Raw genomic sequence first — 26,277 nt, 5'->3', positions numbered from 1 at the left:
AGTATTTTTGGTTCTTTATGTGTTATAACAACTTTAAAATTTGACCCAGTTCTATTTAAAAAAAAAAAAATATTGCTACAGGCATGGAATATTGTCATGTTTGCTGAGTAACTCAGTAAAATGATACGCATTTTAAACTGGATTGGAGCCATTTAATCAATCTCCTTGGAGATGGTTAAGATCACCTACTGTTTTGCAAAAGCCAGCTTGTTGGTACTATTCCAATAGCGCACATCTCTCTGCATAGAACTATTCTATCTAACACCAGTCTCTCTGTTTTAGAGTGGGGTTTTCCACCCTCCAAAATATGTGTAGTTTATTTCTTTTTGCCTATGTTGCAAATTATAACAAGGGCAAGAAGAAAATGTTCCTAAGTTACAGGTTGCTCTTAAAGTGAAATAAATAATTACTGTTTAGAGACTTGTAGATAATTAACAAAGGTGAAAACCAGGTATAATTTTTTTAACATGTTTGAATGAAAGAATTTAGTTTATCTGTTGTAGATTAAACTTGTTCTTAACTGCAGTGCAGTAGCTAAATATGATCACATGGCACCTTTTTGAAAGTACACTTGGGATTTGGAGAAAAATGTTGTGTTTAATTTTAGGTGACAGCTGTAGGTGTGGGATTTTTTTCCCAGTTTTCACTTACTGCATTTCTACATAAAGCTGACTCTTAAATTTAAGCTACTGGAGTAAAGCCAGTTAAATAGCACAGTACAAGCTGTTGCTGCTGGAGAGTTTTGGTTAAGTTGGATTTTGGTTTGGGTGGGGTTTTTTTAGGCTTTTTTTTTTGACCATAAAATGCAATAGTCATCATCCTGATAATTGACTAACAAAATAATTATTTGCACTATTCATTGGAAAATAACTGGCCGTTATTTAAGTGGGGTTATTATAGTGGCAATAAAATTGCCCTTAGAACAATTTAAAATTCATCCTATTTTTTCCATTACTTGTTAAGAAATGCAAGCAAAAACTATTATTCTTGTAAATGCTAAGATCCTGATTCTGTAAGTGCATATTCATGAATAATTCACACATGGATAATCCTGTGGAACTTGTTGATGTTGCTTGTACGTATGAAGTTACCTTCTTGAAATTGGAATTTGTCCTAGAACCAAACCTGAGGAGTTCTGATCTTCAGAAACTTAACTGCTCTCTGTGTTGTAGACAAACTTTGCTAGTGGTCTTAGACTGGCAAGTCAAAGACTTCAGAATCCTAGAATCATAGAATGGTTTGTGTTGGAAGGGACCTTTAAAGGTCATCTAGTCCCGCTTCTCTGCCGTGGGCAGGCACATCTTTCACTAGTCGCTCAAAGCCCTGTCCAGCCTGACCTTGAACACTTCCAATGACAGGGCATCCACACTGTTCCGGTGTCTCATGGAAGTTACATGATGTGCAGTTTGTCCGTGACTTCCTAAAAAGGCAGTGTTGTAAGGCTTGTTGCTACAAAGTCATTCTGCTTGAAGACCAAATAGGATTTTTAAAAAAGTGAATAGCTATTTGCATGGGCAATGTATGCAGTTGGCGGGGTGGGGAGGTGGAATTTTGTTTTAAGCATGATGAAAGCCAAATACATCCATAGATAAGTCAGCCTAAGAAAGAGTTTAGGAAGACTTCTCAATAATGGATGTACTGCTTCAGAGTAGTCCACTCAAGAATACATTTCTCTGAAGCATCTGGTACCAGCTGATGTGACACAGGATATTGGTTTTAACAGCCTGCTGGTTTGAACCATAGGCACTTATTATTTATTTATATATTTAAGAAGCACTTCTATTTATATTTGAGACAGCGAGGGGCAGTATTGGTAAGTGGCCTGCCAGAGACTTTCTGAAAGGATAAATCAGTGGGCAGTATGCATAATATATTGTCTGCTCTTTGTGAGATCAACATGAATGTTTTCAGTTGCCGACATGAAGTCTTTAAATGATGCATGAAAGGGATAAATAATGGACACTTTTTGTACTAAATAATTCCATTCTATTTTGTTTAGCCTTAATGGGATATAGAAAAGGGTAATACAGTATACAGTAAATGCTGACAGTCATAATTTTATTTAAAGAAGGGATTGATACACTAGAACTAAAATATAAATGATCAAAATCTAACTTAATGGTAATATATTCTAATAGTACTCCAACTTTCTGTGTAAAAGAGGAGGGATGCTCTGCAAGTTGGAGGTCACCAAACTCATTTGCTGAATAATACCGTTATTCTTACTCAACTGTATACCCTTATAAGTTGTACATTGCATGCTAGTGCGAGCAGCCAACAAGTGCTTTACTTGTGAGCCAGGGCAGAATGACAGTGCCATGCTAATTCAAGTGTATCAAATGGAAAGACTTAGAAGTTTATTAGTGTTTGTGTCTGTTACAGCATAAACTAGAGAAGCAGAAATGCCATTGAGGTGGGAGGGAGAAGGGAGAAGGAAATAAAAACAGTCCTTAGAAAACACTGCAACTAATCAGTTTGCTTATTTGTATGCATAAGGTGAGACCTGCAGAATTGGGAGCTAATTCTTGTGGCAAATGGCATATTTGCTTTAGGTCGCAGTGATATTTTATCCTATTCCTAGTATATTTTACTGTTTGATAAAACAATACGTAGTTATTTTATTTGTTTAAATGTACAAATACATGTAATGCAGATATAGCAGTTAGTCTTACACACTTTCTGCTGGTTTTAGATAATGTAAATAAATGACACGGGAAACATTTCTCATAAGATGGATAAATGAATGTAAAAAATAATGCAAAATGAATTTAGCATTAGGTCTGGTTTGAAAGTTTTTGTGTGAGCATAGTTTTCTGCCCTGATGTAAATGTTTTAAAAACTCCTTGCCAATGAAAATAGAAGACTTTTCCAAGAAAATAAGATGCTTTGGTCATCAATCTGAGCTTTAAAACCAGCAATTTTAGCAGCATTTTTTCTTCTGTAAGTACACATTTATGCTTTGTTTTTCACTGTTAAAGTACATCTGTTTTGAAATGCAAAAGCTGATCTTATTTCTTTTTCACTAATGCCATATCGGAATTTGAGATCCATCTCTGACTGTTGGTCCTGTGGGCCTTCAGTTCTGTGATCAATCTGTGCTGGTTATTGATGTAATGTTCCATAACTGATGAGGAAAAAATTGCCACTGCAGACCTTCGAGTTTTACATTGTATTGAATCAGGTATATTGCAAATAACTTTTAACCAGACTTAATTCTGGTATCGTCACATTGAATATTACATTATTGCAAATTTTTACCCTGTTATGTATGCTTCAGGACTAAGGTACCGTTTTTCACGCATAAGAGGTGTTTAGGGGTTTTATACTACTTTTCTTCTTACTTTTAAAAAAACCACACCAAACAACCCCAAACATTTTTGAACGTTGTCTTTTCTGTGACTAGGAATTTATATAGGGTTGCTTTTTTTTTATCTTTGTTTTCAGTTATTTTGTTGTGTATTTTTGTTGTCTCGTGATAAATTCTGAAAACCAAAAGTATGGTGCTTTTATATCAGTGAATCTTAAGGAAATGTATTTCTGGGGAAGTACTTGTAAATGTTTTGGTTTGTTTTTTTCATCTTCAGCCTTTGAAATGGAAGTGTTGAAGCTCTGATTGGGTATAAATCTTACAAAAACCAAACTAGTGTTTATTCAAACTTCAGCTTTTATATTAAACGTTTAATATATATTTCACACTCAAGGATCATTGTGGATTTTCGTTTTCAATGAATGCTATCAGACTATAGGCAATTCTTTTACACATTTTCATTATTTTTAAGGGGCATGCAGCAGATAGCAAAATTAAAGCAATATTTTTAACCCTAATTCTGTCACTTTTACTTGGGGTTAAGTGATGTTCTATTCACAGGAAACCTTGATGCCAGTAAGTCTAATCAAGAAGATACTACTCGCTGTGAGGAAAAGCGGCATAATGTCTTTAAATAAGTAAAGCTGCAGTAAAGCTATATAGTGTATGGATATGATATTCATAGAAATGTTAATGATGCATGGTATAAGCAGCTTTTCATAAGGAGGCTTGACTGTTTAACAGGCCAACTTTTAGTCTTAGCTCACAAGTCAGCAGTTTGGATCAGAGTGCCGAATTAGAGCAAGTGATATGGTTGTTTTGACCGTCTAAGTGACCAGTCCTTTTAAGAACAGGGGTTTTTTTATAGATATTATGTATTCGTATGACTATGTTGCCATTATGATAGCTTTGTTCTTTCTATGAGATTTGTTTTTGTCTTTCACAGTTGAAGATTTTGTGATACTTTGTGTAGCATTTATCACATTTTTATGGGCATTATAGAAGATAGTTTTCACCAAAAAAGGTGAACTTTCAATAATCAAGAAGTGCTCGAAATTTTTATCATGTGGGAAAAACAGGTAAATCTTAGTTTGCTAGATTACTGTGCTATGTGGATGTGTTGTTAAATAACCTGCTGCTTACATTTTTACTGTATCATGACATTTTACATCTCATTAAGATACAAAATTGCTGTGTAAATCCTTCTACCCCTTAGTAATATGTGTTAGTGTGAGACACGATGTTAACAAAGGATTTACATGAACTACAGTGAAGTGCTATCTAATTGATGATAACCTGTGAATTAACATTACTCAGAGTAAGTTGCTAAACTTCATTTACACTGAGTGAATATATTATTTCATTTTAAATGAGTAATTTACTTTTTGTAATGAGATGATAAAATGTAAAAAGGCAAATCTATTTATTATAGCAATGCTAGGGTAATGATTTCCGTCTTTAGTAGAATTATTTCCAAACAGGAATGGTATCCAGATTGTTAAATATTAAACAGTGAACATGTAGATCATGTTTTGCAGTATCTGCAGTATCATGTTTAAGTAGATGCATTTTGGGTGACTTAAAGATTCTGGAATAGCAACAAAAATTCAAAAAGCCATCTGTTACCCTAGGCAGAATATTTCCCTGGGTTTCAACCAGAACGAATACATTAGAATATAATCATTGTGAAATAATAGTATTGCAGATAGTGAGCACTTTAGTTAACATTTATGAATGTATAATGTCACAATTAATTCAGTAAAAAAGTAAATACCATAAAATGACTAAAGATCATATAGAATTTAATTAAAACTTCAGTAATAAAGCTAGGCTGAATTAGCTTCATTGGAAATACTTCTTTGTCCAAAAACCTTGGCTGGGTTTACTCTGATCTTATTTAAGCAGCAGATGAGTTTGTTTGCTACAGTCTTCTTTCTAATTAATGGGAATGAAAGTATTTCATCTATTTTCAACCATCTGAGGTTCTCCTCTAAGTCATTTGAAAATTTAAAATGAAGTATTAACATATATTCATTTTGCTTTGTTTTTAATTAGTTGCTTGAATATCACGAAGCATTTCCAGATGCTGACAGGAAGAATTTTTTCTTAACTAGGCAAATATGAGACTTAGGTTTCTGGGTTTGCATGGGCTGTATGCATATTAGATAAACAGAAGATTATTTACAATGTCATATAGTCAACAAAAGTAGTATTGGTGTCAGCAGTCTGCATGCAGAATTTTATTCATTTCAGTTCAAAGATGGCTAAGAGAGGAGAGACTGGAAAATTAATATAATGAATATAATATACTTTATCTAGCTCATTTTGTGCAGACAGTGTGAACCTCAACAGTGAGGTTTTCTCTACCTCTTATAATAGGTGGCTGGTATAGAAGCTTCTTGTATGTTGAGTGGTTATTTAAAAAAATGAAAGGTTTGTAGGTCATGGCTGTGGTTTGTTAGGCTTATCATGCAGCTGTTCAAGCAGGCAGTAGGGGAGGTTGTGCCAACCTGACATGTAAACTTAAAATGTGTTATTGGTTGCTGGGTTTTTTCTATTGGGTAAAGAGAACAAATCAACCTATTACATGCTTTTTTTTTTTTAAACTCTGCAATTCAAATACTGACTGATTTAACTAAATCTTGTTTGTATATTCTAACCACAAAAGGCGAATTATTTTTCTTGCAGAGAGCAGGGGAAGACTCTACCTGAGCAGAGTGTTTCTCCAGCTGGTATTGAATACAGGATCCTTTCTCTTTGAATATGTCCCTTCCCCTATTAGTATAGAAGTAAATAATTAAAAATCAAGCCTAGTAATTTGGTGTCATATATAACTAAATTGTTTAGGCTGTAGACAGAATCAATTCTTTCTGTTTATCTTAAATTGTAGGATTATTTTAAAGCTGTTACTCTGATCACCGAGTCAGGCATGCCAAAGTGCTAGTGCTGTACTTTTGCAGTTTTGGAAGGTGAATTGTGTGCTGTCTGACAAAGGTTATTTGAATTTTGTATCCTAAAAGAGTACAGAAAACACCCTTCTAGGCCAAAAAGCTTTTTGCATTCTTACATGTGAAAAACAGAATTAAAGATTTTTTTTTATCATTGACATGTCATCTGAAGATAAGACAAGAACTCAGGCTTGAATTGCAGCGATTTGTTTGAAGTTAGATAGTAAGAAGAATGTCTGATAGGATAACAACGTGTGACAGCAGATTGCCTCAGAGGGTTGCAGAAGTTGCTGTTATTGTGAGTGTTGAAGACCTGGTTAGATAAACACGTCAGGAATAGTTTTGGTGGAGCTGATCCCACTTGGAGCAAAGGATTGTTGTAGGTGACCTCCTCCTGTAAATGTTTCCAATGGCCTTATTTCCTATGGCTTTTTAAGCTACTGCTGGTGGGTTGATGTTTGTAATCATAAAAGATGTTGAGAACACATAGATCTTATAAACTCAAGCTCTCAAAAATAGTGACATACTTGATTTGTTTTAGGAGCATCAGTATATTGGAGGAGCTAGACCTTGGATAACCTTGAAAATTTTTGCAATTAGCAGTCAACTATTATTTCCAAACATGAGCCTGCCTCTGGAAAATTTCAGCCAAGATTCAGTTAATAAAACTTAACCATGTTTTCTCTCCCAAAAGTTCAAAGTATCTCTGTCATCTTACTTTATCATGTCAAATAGTTTCAATGTGCCATGTGGTTTTTAATTACAAAATATTTTCTAGTGAGAAGACTTTTTAAAACTTATTTTTCAGCCAAATTTCAAATTCTTAGTATAAAGAGTGACACTACTTCACTCCATAGAGTTTAAATCCTTGCATCATCTAACCCCCCTTCTTTTTTTCTCATTAGCTCGAATGGAGAGACTGAAGTGTAGCTCTAGTGTATATATTTAGTTATATAGCAGGTCTGTAATTTGTGCATAGTTTAAGGAGAACAAAGGAAAGAAATGAGTGAAGCTGATGAGCTGGGGCAGCTCTGCTGGTTTAAAGTAACATCTTGTTACCTTAGTAACTAGTTGTCCGTACTAATGTACCTCTTTGAGATCATTGTGTAATAGCTAAGTAATATGTATAGCCTAGAAAGAGCTTTGAAATACTTGGAAAAAACAGTTGTGGTGGGACAATTTTTAGATGATCCTTTTTGTCCATCAAACCAATTCAGTTTCAGGTCTCTATTCTGTTTTCTCTTACAAAAGGGGGGGGGGGGGGCGCAGAATATAGGGAGATGCTTAATCCAAATTGTTTCCATGTTGCATGAATCACTGTTAATGTCAAGACAGTGTACCACACCTTTGTGTGTAATGTCTGATCCCCAAAGTGAGTGCTGACACCAAGGGGTGCGTGTTCTACTTCAGGGTTTCAGCAGAATTCTTTGAAATCATCTCTACGACAGTATCATGCAAATTTACCACCAAGAAACAAAATCTGTTCTCCTACTCTTTGCTGTGATGATTAATGATAATGAAAAGAAGTAAAAATAAAACTTGCCTTAGGAGAGTGGGCGACTGGAATTTTGCAAGACTGTTTTAAGTTAATTTTTGTAACTCCTTAGTTTTGAGTAGGATTTCCTCATTACGCGATTTGGTAAAGAACATGGGATGTTTTTTTCAGCTTAGCTTTTTAAAAAAATTTTTAAATTTTTTTACTGGACTCAAATAGGAGCATGAGAACTTGTAAGATAGGATTCTAGCAATTTAACAGAAAAAAATTTTTGGATTAGTTTGGTTGTCTGTATGGCTAGTTCTCAATAATCAAAAAGCTTGTATTAGATTTCTGTGCCTCATGTCTTGATTGGCAGCCAATAAGTACCATGTGTAGACTATATATTAAGCATAGATGTTAATATTTCATAAACAAAATACTGGAAATTAAATGGCTGACATTTAATACTATTGAGCTTTATGAAGAATGGAAAAAATTCTGTGTGGTTTTTGTTTGCAAATAACTTGTAGAATTTGAAGAAAGAAACTTCTGCATTAAGGCATTGACTTCAAACAGAGGGCTTATAATACTTGGAGTTCTTTGTTATTTGGAATTAATATCTTCAGATATCTGATTAGATTGGATTTACTACACATTTACCAAAACCAGGGATTGCCCAGAATATTTTGGTTTGCATGTAAATTTTATTTCCTTTCCTTATAACTTCCATAACTCGGAGATAAAAGGGAACTCCTATGAAACTTGAAAGCAAAATCTGTATTTCTATAAGAATACACTTATTAATCTCATTTAGTTGTATTTTAAAAATGTGTAAAATGTATACATTAAAATTATCCTAATGTCATTTTTTACATTAGATCTCTGACTATAGATGTCTTATAGCCCCCATTTTACTTTTGTTTACTAGGAGTTGTAGAATTGGTATGCACTAGTCATTTTATTTTTGGTGAAAAAGGTGAGGCTTTTTCTAGAGATGTATGCAGTGTAAAGCTGTAAGCTAACTGTTTGGAGACTTGATTTTTTTCATTCAGTGTTGTTGTTATTTGTGTCTGAATAAAAGTGTGCCTCATGGACAGCACCAGTACCTAAAAAGGTTAAAAAACTTATGTAAAATTGCCGGGCGGGGGGGTGGGTGACGAACCCAACAAAATCACAAAATTACTTTGGCAAGTTTTTATACCTATTTTATAATGTTATATGAGTAACAATTTAAAAATAAAGCTATGCAAGCCCAATGTATAAAGCTGCAGCTATTGACAAACTCTCTATAGAAGGGTTAATCTCATACTTGCTAAAGTCAATGGCAAAGCTCCTACTGATGGCAATGTTAAGTTCAGCTGTTCAGGTTATTAAAGAAACCACTTTCATTTGTGTGCCTAAATGTGACACTGCATTTAGGTTTAGGGTTAGAAATTTCACAGCTTAGACTGCATGTCTCAGTAGTCCTTAGTTTAGGGCAAGTATGCCTAGATCCTAGTAAAGAAATACCTGAAGAATTAGCACTTATTTAGCATCTACTTAAAGATCTTGGTATTGCTTACATTTACATTTGTGTTGACAGTAGGAGTTGTACAGATATAAGAATACTACTAAGAAAATTTAGTTTCTTAACCTAAATAAGATGTACCAGGACAAAATTGCTCTGTAGGAAAGCTCTAAAGGTACAGTAGCATAGTTATAGCTGTTACAAAAAGCTGCCTGATGCTCAGCTGAGAACCCTGACTCCATTTCCCCGACAATTTTTAGTGTGCCATAGTGAGAACTAAAACAAGTTAGCTTAAACCATTTTGAAGAATTTAACTTATTTTACTTTGCATTGCAACAGACTAGGGTCATGGACGAGGTTAGGTCTTCAGCTGAGAAGCAGGAAATTTGCAAACTGCAGCCTTGACTGCGTGAAACTGTATGAGCACGCTGTAGTGCTTGTAGATGTGAATTAGGTGGAACTTTCTAAAAACATGTTTGAATTTTTTTTCCCTCATGGTGTCACTACAGCCCAATATATTTAGTTGTTTTTTATATTTGAATATTCTTCTTTCAAGTAAGAATGGAGGAAAAAAATGTTCTTTGAATACACTTACAGACCAAACTTCCCCATCACCCCAAAAAGTTCTCTACATCCAAAAAGTTCTCTTAGTAAAAATGAGCTGTCCCAAAATGACTCTGTCTTTTATTTTGTTGTGTCCTCTTTGAAGATTGTGGGTTTTGGCATAAGGATTTACTTTAAGAAGTGTGTGAATGGAAGAGGAGGCTTTCTTACTGGGAGCACCTTGGGCATTGGTCCCACTGGAACCTGGAGGAGGAGCTTATATTTTTTTGAGGGTAGTTCTTCCTGTGCTTCTACTGCAAATGTTTGGTGTGGGTTTTTTCTGCAGTGTCAGATGGATTATCGCTTTCACAGAATGGTCATTTATTTTTTGTTGAAGTTAATTGTTACTTTAAGATTGCCATTAATAATAGTCACATGTTTTAAATGCCATCCACATCCAAGAAGTACGTGCACTCTACAGAGATGGATAATCATCTCAAGATGAGAACTATTATCCTGATAATGTTCATAGAGATAGAAATGTGATATTTCCATGGTGCTTGTGATGTGTGTGTATAGGGTGGAATGGGCTTTTGATTTTACTTTTGCAAAGTTAGAAATCTCATTGCTATTTCTGTGTTTCTAAAGAGTTTTCATTAACTAATAGAATACTACTGTAAGTCAAGATAAAGAGACCGATGTAAGTAAGCCTACATTCAGACAGATACAATTAAAGTAATGAAGATATTAAATTAAAAAAAATGAAACTGATGCTTGTCCTTTGGGATTTTGTCTATGACTAATGATTCAACGAGGTGTGAGCACCTCTGTGCAGCCCACCCTCAATGCTACTTCAAAGAAACAGAGGAGGAACTGGTAGGAGTGTGTTGATCGTAGGGCAGCATGGTGTGTATATGCTCGGCTGTTTCATTTGTTGTCTCTTGAGCTGGTTAACTTCCTTGTCATGGGTTTCAAAGAGGCCTGGTTTACAGTGGTTATTTTTCCCTACATCAAGTTCTCTGACAACTGCTAGCATGTTTTGAATGGTACTGTAACATAGAGCCTTTTGAAGGAATGGCGTTAGGGCCAGATAAGGCACCTTTCACTTGCACTCAGTGGTTAACAGGATTTAACTCCCAAATTGTGCAGTGCCCTTTTATTTAAAAAACAAAACCAAAAAAACAAAAAATGTAAGCCCCAAACATTTTTCAGAGTAAAAGATGTTTGCAGAGGAAAAGAGATGGAAAAGAGCTGATGCCTCTGAAGAGGATTTCTGAAGGATTTGGGGGAAAGAGCGGTAGATGGAGGGAGGCCAAACTCCATGTTACTTAAGCATCCCCATGGCCTGTGAAAATCAAGAGCCTTGTTTTCTCCTGTCTGCTGGCTGATGACTCTATGGCAACAGCCCACTGATCATCTCGGAGGTGGGCTAATTCAAAACTACAGGGGAAAACAGCGACATTGAAACAGTGGTTAGTTTGAAACTACCTAACCTGTTTTCCATGTTTTAAAGAGCTGTTGCTATGGCAGCAGCAGCTCGATGAGGACCAAGCACTGCTAAGTTTCAGAGGTTTGGCAGTCACGTGCACATGGAGGGGCTGTATCACTTCCAACACCAAGCTGTGTTCCCTGCACCCACCTTTTTTACAGATACCTATGCTACCCTAGAATTAACATGGATGCTTTAGAAAACATATTATCTAAATCCTAATGGAGCAGTTTACTAATCTATCTTGATTTCAACTCAGTTCTTCCTTTGTTCATCTTCTCCATCTTACTGCAGCTTCCCAAATTAGAGCACCTCCGAAGAACAATGGTTTCCATATCCTGTGGTCCTCAAACTGTCCCGTCACCAAACACCATGATCATTTTGTACTGCAATTCCATATCCCATATTATGAAAGTCAGCAAATGTAAGCTGTTTGACCATGGGTTAGGGAGAAATTAATTCCAGAGCTGAGATGTCTTCATTGAAAAATAGCCTGACAGTTTTAATCAGTGAATTAGTATCTGAAATGCCTCTGCTGCTGGCCGTTGCCATTATAACATATGGGGGAGAGAGGATTTTGCAGATGGCCAATTCAGGAAACTATTTTACAGCTTTAAATTGAAAATCAGTGCAGTGAGCTTCACCTGGCATCTGGAGTGTACTGTGCTTATTGTGAAAACCATCACTTAGTAAGTGGACAACAGTCTAGTGTGCTAACAGAAATGTTTAGTTAGTAGAAGTGTAATCCAATTTTCGATTTAGTGCAGTTTTTTTGTTATGGAGTGAGAAGAGTGGCTGTAATGTGATCCATATCTGAAAGGAAGGTACATTCTTGCCTAGCACAAATTTCAAGAGAAGTCCTTGTCAAAACTGCACCTTGGATTCACAGGAGTAGTTGGGAGCCCAGTGAAACACCTTACTTACAGTAATATGGGAGCCTCTGCCATACTTAGTGGGAGCTATGAGAAGAAAGAACATTGTAGCTAGCTGCTTTTTTTTTCCTTCCAAATCTGTTAGCGTTATTTCGGACTTGGTCATGTTGAGCCATGGATTGAAAGCCTTCCTCCATCTCTAACAACCAGATTATAAGACCAAATATGAAAGAGAATGTTAATCTGTGATGTTTAGTTTACTGGTTATCTGGGGAAAAGTGATGTGATAATTGTGAAGGATTCCCAACTAATCTTATTACATGCAAAAAAGTGTTAAAAAACTGTGTTCAGGTGCTGAAATCAAATGCTCAAAAGATAGGGAGTGATGCATTTATGATCGCATTATGGGCCCATTCTTTAACTGAGTTTTAACCCATAGTCATATAATTAAAGAATGTGTGACAGTGTTTAAGTATAATAAGAAAAAAGCAAAATTAAGGAGTTGTAAGGTGTTCTTCCCTAATGTCTTTCAAGTATTTAACATTCTTTCAAAGAGTTTTATACATAGAATCATAGAATGTAGTATCTTATCAATTTAAAAAGGAAAAGGAGGAAGAAAAGCAACACTTATTCCATGCAAGCACAACAGCCCTCCACTACACAACATTGGTGAGGTTTGAACGCTGAATTGTTAACCATTGGTACCAAGATCATGTTGTCTTCAATTGTTAGAATAAGTATGTTGACTGTTAGAGAGAGGAAGCCAAAAGGAGGAATAGACTACTGGGAGCCTGGATGGAGGGAACAGGGAAGGGAAGGAAACAAGGAAGATTGACTTAGTCTTTCTCCTGCTCATGGGATAGGATTAATATGAGCTGGTCCCACAGAGGTATTTCTCTGAACAAGACACAAGTGGCTTTGAGCACCAGTCATTGTGGCAGAGAGTCAGTCCAACCCAGCCTTCATATAATAGTGTATATGTAACAGAATTGCCCAGTAGATGTGTTACGATGCATACTGTGAGGTAAGAATAGGGACTGATTAGGTGAGTAAGACTTGAGGGTTCAAGTATCAATTATTTCTGTTTCCATGAGAAGTGGAACTAGCCTTAAAATGCTTTTAAAAAGGGAGTTGGACTAGATGATCTTTAAAGGCCCCTTCCAACCCAAACCATTCTATGAAAACTATGAGGAGGAAGGAGTGGCAGCAAGGAACTGTTATGGACTGATCATAACTGCTCACCCTCCATCCCTCTGTGTTGCTGGGGGGGAGGGGAGTGGGGGTGGGTGGAAGAGTCTGTAATGAAGGAGTGAAGTTGAGCTTGGGAAAGAGAGGAGGCAAAGTGTTGCTTCAATGTTTTTCTTTTTTGTTTCTCACTACCCAAATCTATTTTTATTGGCAATAAATTAAATTTTCCCCATGTCGAGTATGTTTTGCCCATGATGGTAATTGGTAAACAATCCCCATGTCTTTATCTTGAGACTCGAGCTTTCTCATCCTATTTTCTCCCTGTCCTGCTAAGGAGGGGGAGTGAGTGAGCAGCTGGGTGGGCATTTGGCTGTTAGCCAAGGTTCACCCACTACACTTGGTAAGACTCATTTTAGGAGTCTTCTATAGCTAGAAGTTCATCTCCATCTTTGACATAAGCATAAGTTTTCTTCATCTGTCTCAGCTCTCCTTTATCTTTTCATGATACAGCACTTCTGTCGTGCGGCCATAGCTCAATAACTAAGAAGCACCATTGCAGATGCTCGCTTTATTGGAAAGAGTGCCAGGTCTGGTTCCCCCTCCATGATCTAAAGCACAAATACCATCTGTCCTACAGTTAAGAACACTTCAGTGAGTTTCTACATAACTGCTCACACTTGCCAGAGACAGAGAATCATTCTAGCTGCTTTTTCATTTCTTTTTACAGAACTGTCCTCAAATTGCCCCATATCACATGTACAGAAGTACTGATTCCAAATTCCTATTCATTAAAGTCGGCAGCTTTCTCTGGAACTTCTCAGAAGAAGGCCTTGTCTGGAGTATAAGGGCTTCAGGGTGGCCTGAATGCATTTCTTGGCTTTTCGGTGGAGTGACTAGCTGTCCTCAGAATCATGATCAAGTCAGAGCTGGCTTGGAGCCTTCTTGGTATTTTGCAACAGCTAGATGATTGGCGAGTAGGTATACTAGTGAATGTTTAAGTCTTGCAGCTAGTGAAGTTCATTAGGCAGGCACATGCTTTGTTCAGATACACCCCAAAGGGCAGCTGCGGTTGAAGAAATTGATCCCACCCAGCCCATCCCACCTGGTGCTCCACTGTGGCAATAGAGTATTAGGAACAATCTAAGCCTCTGTATGTCAAGAACACCAAGAACATACCAGGACAATGATTTGTGTGAACAAACAAGGAGGCATGAGATCTTGATGCCCTGCAGAAAAGATGATGATATTTGCAATTGATTTATCTAGTATCAGACTCATACTGGCTATCTATTTCTTGATATCTCTGATAATATGGGGTAAGGGAGACTGGAGAATTGTGAGCGAGTAGGCTTCAGGAAGACACTCAAGCCAGTTTTCTGGGACCTGAGATACTTCAATGGGCCTGTTTTTCCTGATAATGAAGAAGAAATATTTTTGACTGAGTGAATAGATGTTTTTGGTCTTGGCCTGGTTTATCCACAGGGTCCCGTTTGGATACCTCTTTAATGCACTAGTCACAGTCATTTTACTAATATTTTTCTTGCAACTTATCTTCACTAATGATCCTCAGAAAGTTATGATAGTCAAAAGATGTAAGTTTTCCCTAGCTTCGTGAAGGCAGTTTTTATTCTAGAATCTCTTCCACCTCTCTGTGATAACAATTAATTTTGGGATTTCAGGCTTGCATTGCCTGACTCCTGAAGTCTTAGGCCAGATTGTTGAAAGTCTCCTGATCCTACACTGATCCTCTGAGAACATGCTTATTAAAAAGTGTTGGGAAGTTCACTATATGTATATACACAGCCAAGCGGACCAATTTCTGTGGGTGGTGGCCAGCTTTGTAGTCTTCCTCTGTGTTTTGAGGGGGAGGTCTCCTTCCCCTTGATCTGGATCATTTTTTGAAAACAAAAATAACAGTTGTTCTTTAGGCACTCTTTAGGAGTGCACCTCTCTCCTGGAAATGTTTTCATGACGTTCTTAAGTGAAGCTTCCCAAGAGCTTAATATGAGTTTTCTGGCTGATCTGCTGAACCAGTCTTTTATTGAGACTTTAATGTTGTCTTTACATCCCCTTATGGATCATCTCTATGAGCTTATGGCTACATGTTCACTTGTTCATTTTTCTAATTCTTTTAGTGAGAATAGTCTTTTCTAGTGATTACTGTGTACTTGGGAAAATACATCTTCAGTCATACTGGCTTTCTTTATGTTGGAAAAAACTATATAAGGTTGCACTTTGTGTGGTTCCTGCACAGTTTGATTCAAGCCAGGAAATGAACCTGCCTGTGTTCTTACCAGTCACACACATCCAGGACTGAGACATCAGATTTTTTTTATTATTATTTTTTTAAATGTGGATGAGAAGGTTTAGGAAGATTGTTCAGCTTTTCAAACGAATGGCAAAACCACCCGTATGCATAATGATTTCCCCACAAGGAAATAGTGTAGTGAGAATAGCATGCTGGGTCAGGATCTACTGCAAGAGGGCTAGAGGTGTGATTCGTGTGCATCCACATGAGCACAAGTGTGCTTTGAGATCTGAGAAATGTGTCCATCCCTGAAACTTGCAGGTTTGTCCCAAAAAATTTCATACATGCTTTCTGTAAGCACGGTGCCATTATGGAGGGCTTCTGGGCATGATGCAGCTCTTGAGAGTGGTTCTTCAGTCATTGTTTTCCTCAAGGCTTTACGTTTCTTCATCAGTCAACCTGTAGGTTCAGCTTGTAATGGAACTTCTTCAAGAAGTTATATTCATGTGTATATTCCTAACTCTACCTGAAGTCCCATTAAAAGTTACTTGGGATTCTGGGTGTGAGGAACCAAGGATGCACATTAACCAGTTGGTACCTCACATACACAACCTTCACAGCATGGCCTTGAGTATATATGCCTACGAGTATTGCAAAGGCAAAAAAAAAAAAGAATTTTTTTTCTAGGATTGTGCATAGAGCAGCACATTTCGAAGATGTTCTAGTTACTGCTCAATAACTTATTTTGGGTCATGGTGTATATTCTTATTTATAAAAAAGAAAAAAGCCCTTTGGGAATTAAACAGAGAATTTCAGGACGTATACTTCAACATCCACTTGTTTAATGAAATAAGCGGAATTAAGGGAGAAGAAAACATAAGTTTAGAAGAAACTTCTGCTTGAAGAATCCTACATCTAAATGTGTGGTTCTTTAGATAACAACCACTCATTTAAGTTTTGAGGTTGTTAACTTCACACACAATTGCAAGAAAATGGAAATAATGAAACCACCACGAGGCTGCAAGTCTTCTGGTAACATTGGAAACTGTAATGCTTGTTCTCTTTCACTGCCAGGTTTATGGTTTTGATTTCCTATCTGGACATTTAGAAGAACTGGGATTTTTTTTCAGTAGTAAGGCATTCTGGGACAAAGATGAACGGAAAAGCTTCAGCAGCAGTCAAAATTAGAGGAAAGCTTGGACTGTGGTTATTCTCCATGGCATAACAATCTAATTGTAACTGTATTAGAGAAGCAGAGTTGTGGAGGTAAATAGTTGGTGTAATATATTGAGTTATACTTTTATATACTAATATGACTATAGAAGACATTCACATTCTCTTATTTCAGCAGTTACTGCTATTTTGGTTAAAACTGAAATTCTTTGGATATCCATGCAGTATGAGAAAAGAAAGAAAGAACAGAAAGAAGATGGCTCTTGAAATTGGGTAGGAGGGGTTGTTTTGAGCTGCTGCTTTGTTTCTGTTGTAATAGGAGTAAAATCCCAGTCATCTGATAACTACACAAGTAAAAAACTGAGTCAAAAACTGTTTTACACTTTCCTGTGTAAGACTAATGATAGCATCTGCAACCCTTGTTTTAAATGCTTTTTCTTGTATTTAATTTCTTCCCCTTGCTTGTATACAGATTCACCTTATTCTGTCTCTTCCTTCCACCTTTCCATTTACTATAAATGTTGAACACAACACTGTGTGATAACAATTAATGAATAAATGGCTAGATCAAATAATTTATATTAAATTAATCTCAGATGTGACATATCACAAGTTGCACAGGAAGCACCCTTTATGTCAGCTATACATTGCCAATAGATTCTCTGTCATCTGTAATTTATCACCTTTTCCGGTATGAACTGTGAAGATGTGTAAACTTAGTTCTGATTTAATTAGATTTTCTAGCCAGTAATTTGCACTTACCAACTCCTTAAGCTTTCTTATCTCTGTAAGATATCTGCCTATCTCTAGCTTTTCCCCTCTTGAAAATTTGTACTGTCCTTCTTTGACCCTCTCATCCCTCTTCTTTGCAAATATCAGGTTTCTGCCTCTAATTTGGCATGCCATTAACTTGGCTCACCTGTTATTTAAGTTGTAGTTTACAACATGTGTTGATAATACCACTTCTTTAGTCAGAAGTTTAACTTCAATTTTGTGAAAAAAATGTATAGGGTCTCAATAGTAGTTTGCATCTGCCACTAAATTGTGGGTAGACAGGGTTACCTTGAATACACCTTGTATTTGAGGAAAACCTGCTTCTGCTATTAATTTGTGGGCAGGCAGAATTTCTCCAAAGACATGTTGTATCTGAATACACTACTACTTGAGGATCATCAGTTTCTGACCTTAGCTCTTTGGGGTTTTCCTAAACAATCTGGAAATATTGACTTTGTAAGTTGTTGGGAAAGAATTGTACAAGTTATTTTTCTCCTTCAAATCAAAAGCAGGTAGGTCCAAAAATACTGTAAATAGATGGTTTTCCTGCAAAGGGTATAAAAGGTGACTTATGTAGACTGTCATGATTTTCGTTGTGGCCTTTAAAAATTTCAATATCAGGTAAACTTGAGTTTCACTTTCCCTTTATGTTTAAATGAGCACCTAGCTTAAAGAAAACATAAAGTCACAAAACCACACAAGTCCACTGGTGATACCCATTACAACTCAAAATGATCAGAACAATGATTTATTTTTTCAGCAGTTTCTGAGCTTCTTATACTTGGGATGTGTTGACATGGTAATTGGAGTATGAGTACATGTAGAGGTCATCTTAAAGTAAATTAGCAACTGAATAATGATTCCAACATTTTCTTTTCTTGTGTACTACTGTATTATTTTTATTTAGTAAGGTACTTCTTGTCCAAACTACTATTGAACTGAAAAATGAGAGATTAAAATTACTTACTAAATGAACTTTTCTGTATCCCTACAAAAGCAGATGTGCTACTAAATGCTTTTTCCAGACTAGCTTAACACATCTGAATTCAAGGTACTTCCATCAATTTCCTTGGGGGCCTGTGTCACAGTTTTATAGATCTGACAGCTAAACAATATTTTTTTTTTATCTTTAGCTTAAAATTTTTTTATGTTATGCCTAGTTATAGCTCTTTGAACAATCTTCAACAATTTTCTTACTCCTCCAAGGAGGAATAACTTACTCAAGTTATATAGGTTATTAAATCTTCCCTTACGTTTCTATCTTAGGGAGAATATTGTGCAGATAAAACAATATATGCATGAGTGTATAAATACCTACCCCAGAAATTATTATAAAGATTTGGAGTTCATTTCTACTTTGAAGGTCCCTGGAGCATAACCAAGTTGTCAGTAGCTGCCAAGAATATGATTGGTTCCCCCATGTGTCGATTCTCTACTTGCATCATGAGCATCTGCGGGTGGCAATAGCTGGTTCTCCAGGAATAGGACATCTGTCATGAGGCCACTAATTTTAAGTTGTGACAAGCCATCCTTGGTTCTGGAACAACAGCACAGGAGCAAAAATACAGTAACTGCCTTGTAGCCCCTTGACAACGGCCAGCAGAGATTAGTCAGTCTGTGTGCCATCTTCCCTAAGGAGCTACTTCCTCTCCCTATACATTGAATTGACTCTAGACAAACTCGGAGAAAAGGTTTTCAAGCTCAGAATCTTTCCTTTTGGACACAAAGACAAAACACTGTCAAGTTAAAAACCAAACAAACAAAACCCCTCTGTTGTTTCATGTGTGAACTGTTTTAAGATACCGTGTAAATAAATTACTGGTTTCACAGAAGGAAGAGGCTAGCCACTGGCAGACAGCAAGGAATTTATCCTCAGGGATGCTGCCAGGGTTATTAAAATAGTTGTGTAGTGTAGAAAGCATAGATGGAGCCATTATCTTCAGTCTCAGTATTTCATTCATGTAATCCAGCGGTTTGTAGGAATGCTTTTTTAGAGTGAATGATTTTCTGCTTGGACTATATTGTGATGTCTTATGGCTGGTATTAAGGGCTTGAAAGAAGAAAGTATCTTATACTATACATATATTATGATAGGTTAATTAAGTTCATTACTAGAAATACAAATGCCAACTTAAGGAAACAGTCTTTTAAACTTTTAGGATTGTCTCTTGATTCCAAAATGGGGGGGGGGGGGGAAGATGATTGTGTACAGATTTTTAGGCTTGTGTTCCTATTTTCACCATAGATTTGCCTTCTTGCAATATTTTTTACAAGTTTATTGTGCTGTAATTCTAGCTGTAGAAATGGTTAACTGTGTGCTTTGAACAGTTCAGAGATTAAATAATGTCACTTTATTTGGATCAGATTTAACTGAACAAAAAGATTATCTTAATTTGCCTGTGTTGTGCTTGTGAAATGGTGATTATCCCCCCCCCCCCCATTTAGGGAAGTACTCTTTAGGAAAAAAATATTACTGTTTTTGATCTGCAGATAAACTGCATTTTAACTCTTTGTGCCAATTCATTTCAGAGTTCATGAGAACGCAGCTGTATTAAAACATTTTGCCCTGCATTGTCTCAAGGCTTTTTGTCCAGATTACCTTTTTAACCACTGGTGCTGACGTTATTCCTCTGTGCTAATGTAACACGCCTATTTTGCTCCAGGTTATGTTTATGTCACTAGCATTGGTTGACAGACAAGATTATTTTAATTTCAAACTAGCATAGCCATGCCAGATCTGAAGGGAATGAAACCCTATTTGAACCTATGACAAATTATTTTCACGGTATATTAGTGGGTCCCATATTTGTGTGTTTGGCATAGCCTATGTTCTAAGAACAGGATTTTGTGGTAGAGCTAAAGCAATGTAATTGCATTGGCAGAGACCTTTTGGTTGAGAGACAACAGTGAGAAGGATTCAGATCTGAGTATTTATTCAAGGACTTTCTTAATTGTAGCCTTGTAATGGAAAATGAATAAAAGCTGTTATCAGGAGAATGGTGGCAGAGAAACGGAAAGTGAGTGATTCCACAATGAGTTCATATCAAAGCTGGAATAAGATACAGGAGTCCTGCCATCAGGTCTCATGTGAAGGGTAAACTCTGCTCACTCCCATGTATCTCATCTTCACTTTAAAATGATCCACTACTTTGTGACAAGCTTATCTCATTTAGGTTGTGTCCCCTTCCGGGCAGTTTGAAACATGCCAGGCAATGGAGTCTTGGTTTGGATGCTATTGCAGTTCAGTTAAATAATAAGTGATGTATATCATTATTTAATCAACATCTATTATATATATGGTTTATGTTGTAAAATCTTTTCTTACTATATCATTTCTTTTAATATATTTATTGAATTGCATCTGTTGGGTATTAAAAGTTTGGGATTCTTTTCTCCTTTAGACAATCACTGTTGTCCCTATTTTGCCAGCCAAGTAAATTAAGTGATGGATGTTTGTCAGTATTCATGATAACCCTGAATATATTTGCTTATCTAATAGGATACTTTCATATGACTTTGTGTAACCTAATGATGGGTGAAGAATTATTTTTCTCAACAAGCTTCAGACCTACTATATATTGAAAACACTCTAACTTTCTTGTTATCTATGTTCAAAATGTTGGCTGTGTCAGCAGTGATAGTAATCTGTTCTCATGCTGAAATGTCAAAATTTCTAATAGCCAGCTTCTCTACCCCTTGTGCGTTGGAGTATTCTGTTTTAGAAGTACGCAGTGATCAGCAATACAGAAAATAGGCAAATATTCTGAGAGTACATCTTTGAAAGCCAGCTGTTTATGAATTAGCCAGTAGTTTGGTAGATCTTTGCTGAGCATGCTCAAATTTTAATTCGTCTTTCCTTAATACTGTTATTGACATCATTTACCTCAAATGCACTGTACATTTGCTGTTCTGGCATGTTGAGGTGGGAAGCTCTAGGGCTGTAATGATGACCAAGGTCACAAGTACAAGGAAATTACTAGAAATCTTTTGAGGAGAATGTGTACTTAAATTATTCCTGTACTAAAATGAATTTGCAATGTAAAAAAAAAATGCATAGTGTAAAATGATATGTGATCTGGTTATATTACAGAAATTTTAGGCTTTATTGAATTTTGTATAGGCAATACATTCTATTGACTTTAAATCCCAGATGCTTTATTAAATATGCTGTGTCTAATTTCTTAGCATTACTTGGTCACAAATAGGAGTAAAAAACCTGTATCAAATATGTGAAGACCATTCACTAATATATTGAAGCATTCTTGTAAAAACAATTTGTCACTGAAACTCTTCAACACAGCTGAAGAAGGAATTTAAGCACATACTCAATTTCAAGCAGGTAGTAAGTAACCACATTCCAGCAGTAGGATAGCTAATGTATTTATTGAAGTTTCTCGTGTTAAAGCCCTTTGTTGCCTCTTTTGCAGCATATCATCATTGCTATAGCTTCATGCTCCCTTTGTTCATAGTTGTGATACTCATACAAAATCACTAGTTTCTGAAAAAAGTTGCTTCAGCCTCACCAGGCTGCTGCTTGTCAAAACTAGATTTAGTATAGTCTAACACATTAAAAATATCGGTAGTGTGAACTTGGTGTTTACCTATAGAACTGTTTATAGCACTATTGAAATCTAAGAGGGATTTGCATTAATAATGAGGAAAGCCATAAAGAGTGTGTACAGATGTTTCCTAATGCAGTAAGTCTGTTGCTCTACAGGCATATGATCACATTTGGAAAATTGCTATTGCATGTCTTGGCAGTTCGTTAAAAACTGAAAACTTAAAGTTAACTGGTATTTTGATAGACTAAGTTCAAGGTCACCTTTTGTTTAAATGATGTTTTGTTTTCTGTAATTAGACCATGCCAGGTGTATTAAGTATGTAATTAAAAACACAAGGTTTGGCTAATTCAGAGTAAATGAGAATGAAATACAAGGTCATTATTCGTCTCTAGTGAGACTCCAGATGAACAGCGCACATGGAACTATTTATAAAACATTTTGCATGGTCAAAAATTGCTTTAGGTTGCTGTCCATGATTTTTAAATTAAACTACTCACAGATTTTTACAAAAGTACCTGTAGCGTAGAAATATGTTCCCATGCCAAGTGTTGAATGTGAATGGAAATAAAATATATATAATGTACAATTTTATGGCATAGATTTAAAAAAGAAAAAAGAAAAGCAAAAAAGGTAGTAAGAGAGCCTATAAGGCACTCAGCAAAATGTTATTAGGGTGAACTTCCACTGACAGCCACGGTACCGAGCAACTGGTTCAAAGTGTCAGAAATAATACCTGAAAGGCAATGGACTACTTTTGTACTAGTGGGTTGAATTTCTTGCTCTGTAAATACTCTGTGTAGTACATTGGTGGCAAATTTCCACCACTGTACTACACAGTAATCAAACCTTAATGGAGGCAGAATTCATCTATCATTGATGATATTCATTGCTTCTGCACCTCTGACCCACATAAACTTCTCCTGTGGGGTGGTTCCCACAGTGTGGGGCTGGAGTGGGATATAGAGTACAGATCTGACCAGTCCAGGGCGGAGCCCATGGAAGTTGGTTTAACCAGGGAGAGTTTTGTGGTCTTCCTCTCCTGAGGTTAGCATCCTTTTTTTTGTACCATGTTTACTTTGGGAAAAGTTAAGTTGAAGACAAATGCAGTAAAGTGTACTACTTCTATTTTGTATATGCAAGTGAAATCCCTTAGATTTGTCTTCAAAAATTAAAATAGTCCAAAGCTGCAGGGGTATATAAAGTTAAGCTAGTACTTAGAAAAGTGATATGTGATTGGCTCTTGGGGTTTTGGGGGAGGTTGTGTGGAGTTTGGTTCTTTGGGGGGGGGTGGTGGTGGTGGTGGTGTTTTGGTGTTTTGGTTTGGGTTGGGATTTTTTTAAGAAAATGAAGTCCACGCTCTAAAATTAGTCCCTTTGGAATACCATAAATTGGCCTCACTGAATTCAGGTGAAACAAGGAATATCTATACTTTGATTTCATGGGCTTTGGTATTTTGAGTATTTCTACACAGATGAAATTATAAGAACTAGGTTGTTTAGAGTTACACATTTTCTTTAGAACTACAGTGTGCTTGGAAATGCTTTTCAGCGAGGGGCCCCTATTCTTCACAGTTTGTATCAACATCTTCACTCTATTTAAAAGTGACTAGGGATTGAAGAGAGGTACCTCAGAAGGACTATCAAGAGTAGCCAGCCGTGTAGAAATGCAGTCACCAGAAGCAAGTTGCTGAGCTTCATGCTTATTGCTATGTTTCCTGAGGGAAAAAATTCAGAATGCTTACACAGAATAGCTGGACAATTCCTTTTGCCATTTGTATTTCTGTAGAGGTAGGACCAGAAACTGTGACAAGTGGGTCAGCATGAGGGGATAATTCTTAATCTTCTGTTTATATCTCATTTTCTATTTTAGAATTTAGGCTTATTAAAATCCCAGAGGAGGAAGAAGGACTATCATGGTGTTGCTGTGCTGGTTTAGTTGTAGTCATGGGAATGTGGTAACATTTGAAATTACTTTCATGTCAGATTACTGCTTATTTTTCGAAAGATATCATTTCTTTTCATGGTTTTGCCTTCTGCATGTTTACTGCTACATAACTAATCCTGTTTCCTATTGTCTGTGGTTTTTTTTCTTAATCTTATTTTCTACTGTAAAATGAGTTCATTATTTTTGCAGTTTGTCCTGACAACCTTGGATCCACAAAAGTATTCATTTCTTGGAACTTGCTGCCAAACAATTTCACTGGCTTCTTACTACATGATATTCCTACTCTTAATTTGGAAAATAAAGCACTGGTCTAAGCTGTACATTGTAAAGCCCATCTCAAAAAGCAAGCAAAGGTGATTCAATGTATTTGGGCTGTGTGGCACTGGTGCAGTCCGCAGCATATGCTGGAGCTGTGGTAATTGACGGTAACCGACTGCGGCTGCCAACACTCTTCTGCAGCCCAGAGGCTATACAGCACTGGACAGTGAAGCTGGCAGGTGCCCTGTATGTGTCCATCTTGAAGTTGATACATACAGAAACTTCTGTGCCAGGATCTAACAAGGCACTGGAAGAAGGAGGGTCTACATGGATACACCCACAGCTATATATGCAGGGTCTGTAACTGTGCAGCTCCTGCAGCAGTCTCTGTCTGGGAATATGCAGTCCCCTTTGCAAAAGTGGGTGTTGGTGCCACAGCCATGGGAATGCCCCTGTCTATTACTAGACCATGGTTAATGGAATGCATACTAGAGTTTTTCAGCTAAAAATTGAAATGGGTGCCTGATGCATGAAACTACTGACTCAGGAGCCTGGCGATCCTGCCAGCTGCTTTTTCAGGACTGACTACATTAGGAAGATAAAAAAACAAAAGAAAACCAAACAAAAACCCCACAAAAACAAGTAGTTACTAATTTGGAATGCAGTGTCCCTGAGAATATATAAACACGTAGCATAAATCATATTTTAAGTAAGATCTGGTTTGCTTCTTATTATCAGCAATACGAGTTTCTTCAACTGAACAAAGGTGAAAGATTAAAATAAGACACATTCCATTCCTGAAGTTAAATGAAAGCATGTTTGTGCTTGATATGATGGGAAATAGCTTGAAGAATATTTTATTCTTTAAAAAAAAAAAAAAAAGAAAAAAGGTATTTTAAAGCTGCCAAGAACTTTGTGTGCAGGTGGTTATCAATTGAGTAAGTGTCAGGTATTTAAGTGAAAGCTGGCTGGCTTATCCATATGGGATTTTTTATGAGTAGTTTTATTTTTTTAGCCAATTGTGCCAGCAAACTTCATGCTTTGTTTCGCCTTGTACTCATCTAAATACATGGTACTTAGTGCTAGGCAGTCCATGATCACAGCTAACCTTTTGTGAAATTTAACTAGAATTTCTGTTTTTGATGCATTCATGAACATGGAATATATACTTTTATGTATGAGTAATGTCTTGCATACTTGATACATTGTTTAAGGGAGTTTTTCTGCTTGCTCTGGTGGTTGCTGTTGAATCTTTGCTACATTTGTACATAAAAAAAGCATATGTTGATTTATGGGGAAAAAAGTACAGAGTAAAAATGCTGCTTTTTATTACTTCTGTTAATAGCAGCCATGTCTACTTGTGAAGCAGGCAAGAGATAGTATTTTGCTGTAAATACAGCAGGACTTGTATCAATTTAGGGAGAACTACAGGAGACATCTCAGGAGGTTCGTAAATGTCTTAAGGTTGGTTTTGGTAAATGTCAGGCTCATGCTGACACTGGTGCTTTAGGAAGTTCATGTCTAGATGGACAATCATAGGAATCATTAATGGAGAGTTTCCTGTCTCTGTTCCTTGCCAAATTTTCATTTCTATTTCTTCCTTCATGAGTGGATATACTAAGCAACTTTACATTTTCAGTATAGAGGGGCTTCTAGCTTTTGTCTGTGGGAGGCTTAGGTTAAGAAGTGATATTTTACTTTTACAGTATACGTATTTAAAGTATATGTTGACAGTAGTCATCTCAGACTTGTTCCGATTTTGATATTTTCAAAGCAGCCCCCTGAAATAAGTTGAATCCTTTAAATTAGCACATACGTCATGATGATGTGATACAGGGAATCTAAATACAATTAGACTGCACTTCAGACTTTGCGTCACGAAAAGCCATTTGCCTTACAGGATAGGTACTGCGATAGCTTATCTCTTGGACTGTGTACTGTGCTGGATGGCAGTGAATGAAAACCTCTCTTTCCCCACTGCCTTTGG

General features: G+C 36.6%; 1 protein-coding gene across 1 annotated transcript in view; it reads left to right on the top strand.

Moving 5' to 3' along the window:
* Positions 1 to 26,277, top strand: part of STK3 (serine/threonine kinase 3) — a 146,446-nt gene that overhangs the window by 96,686 nt on the left and 23,483 nt on the right. The gene's annotated exons all lie outside the window — the stretch shown is intronic.

The sequence above is a fragment of the Harpia harpyja genome, chromosome 5 (assembly GCF_026419915.1).
Source record: "Harpia harpyja isolate bHarHar1 chromosome 5, bHarHar1 primary haplotype, whole genome shotgun sequence".
Classification (NCBI taxonomy): domain Eukaryota; kingdom Metazoa; phylum Chordata; class Aves; order Accipitriformes; family Accipitridae; genus Harpia; species Harpia harpyja.
Note: the sequence above shows the minus strand (reverse complement) of the source record. Positions and strands in the feature narration are given on the sequence as shown.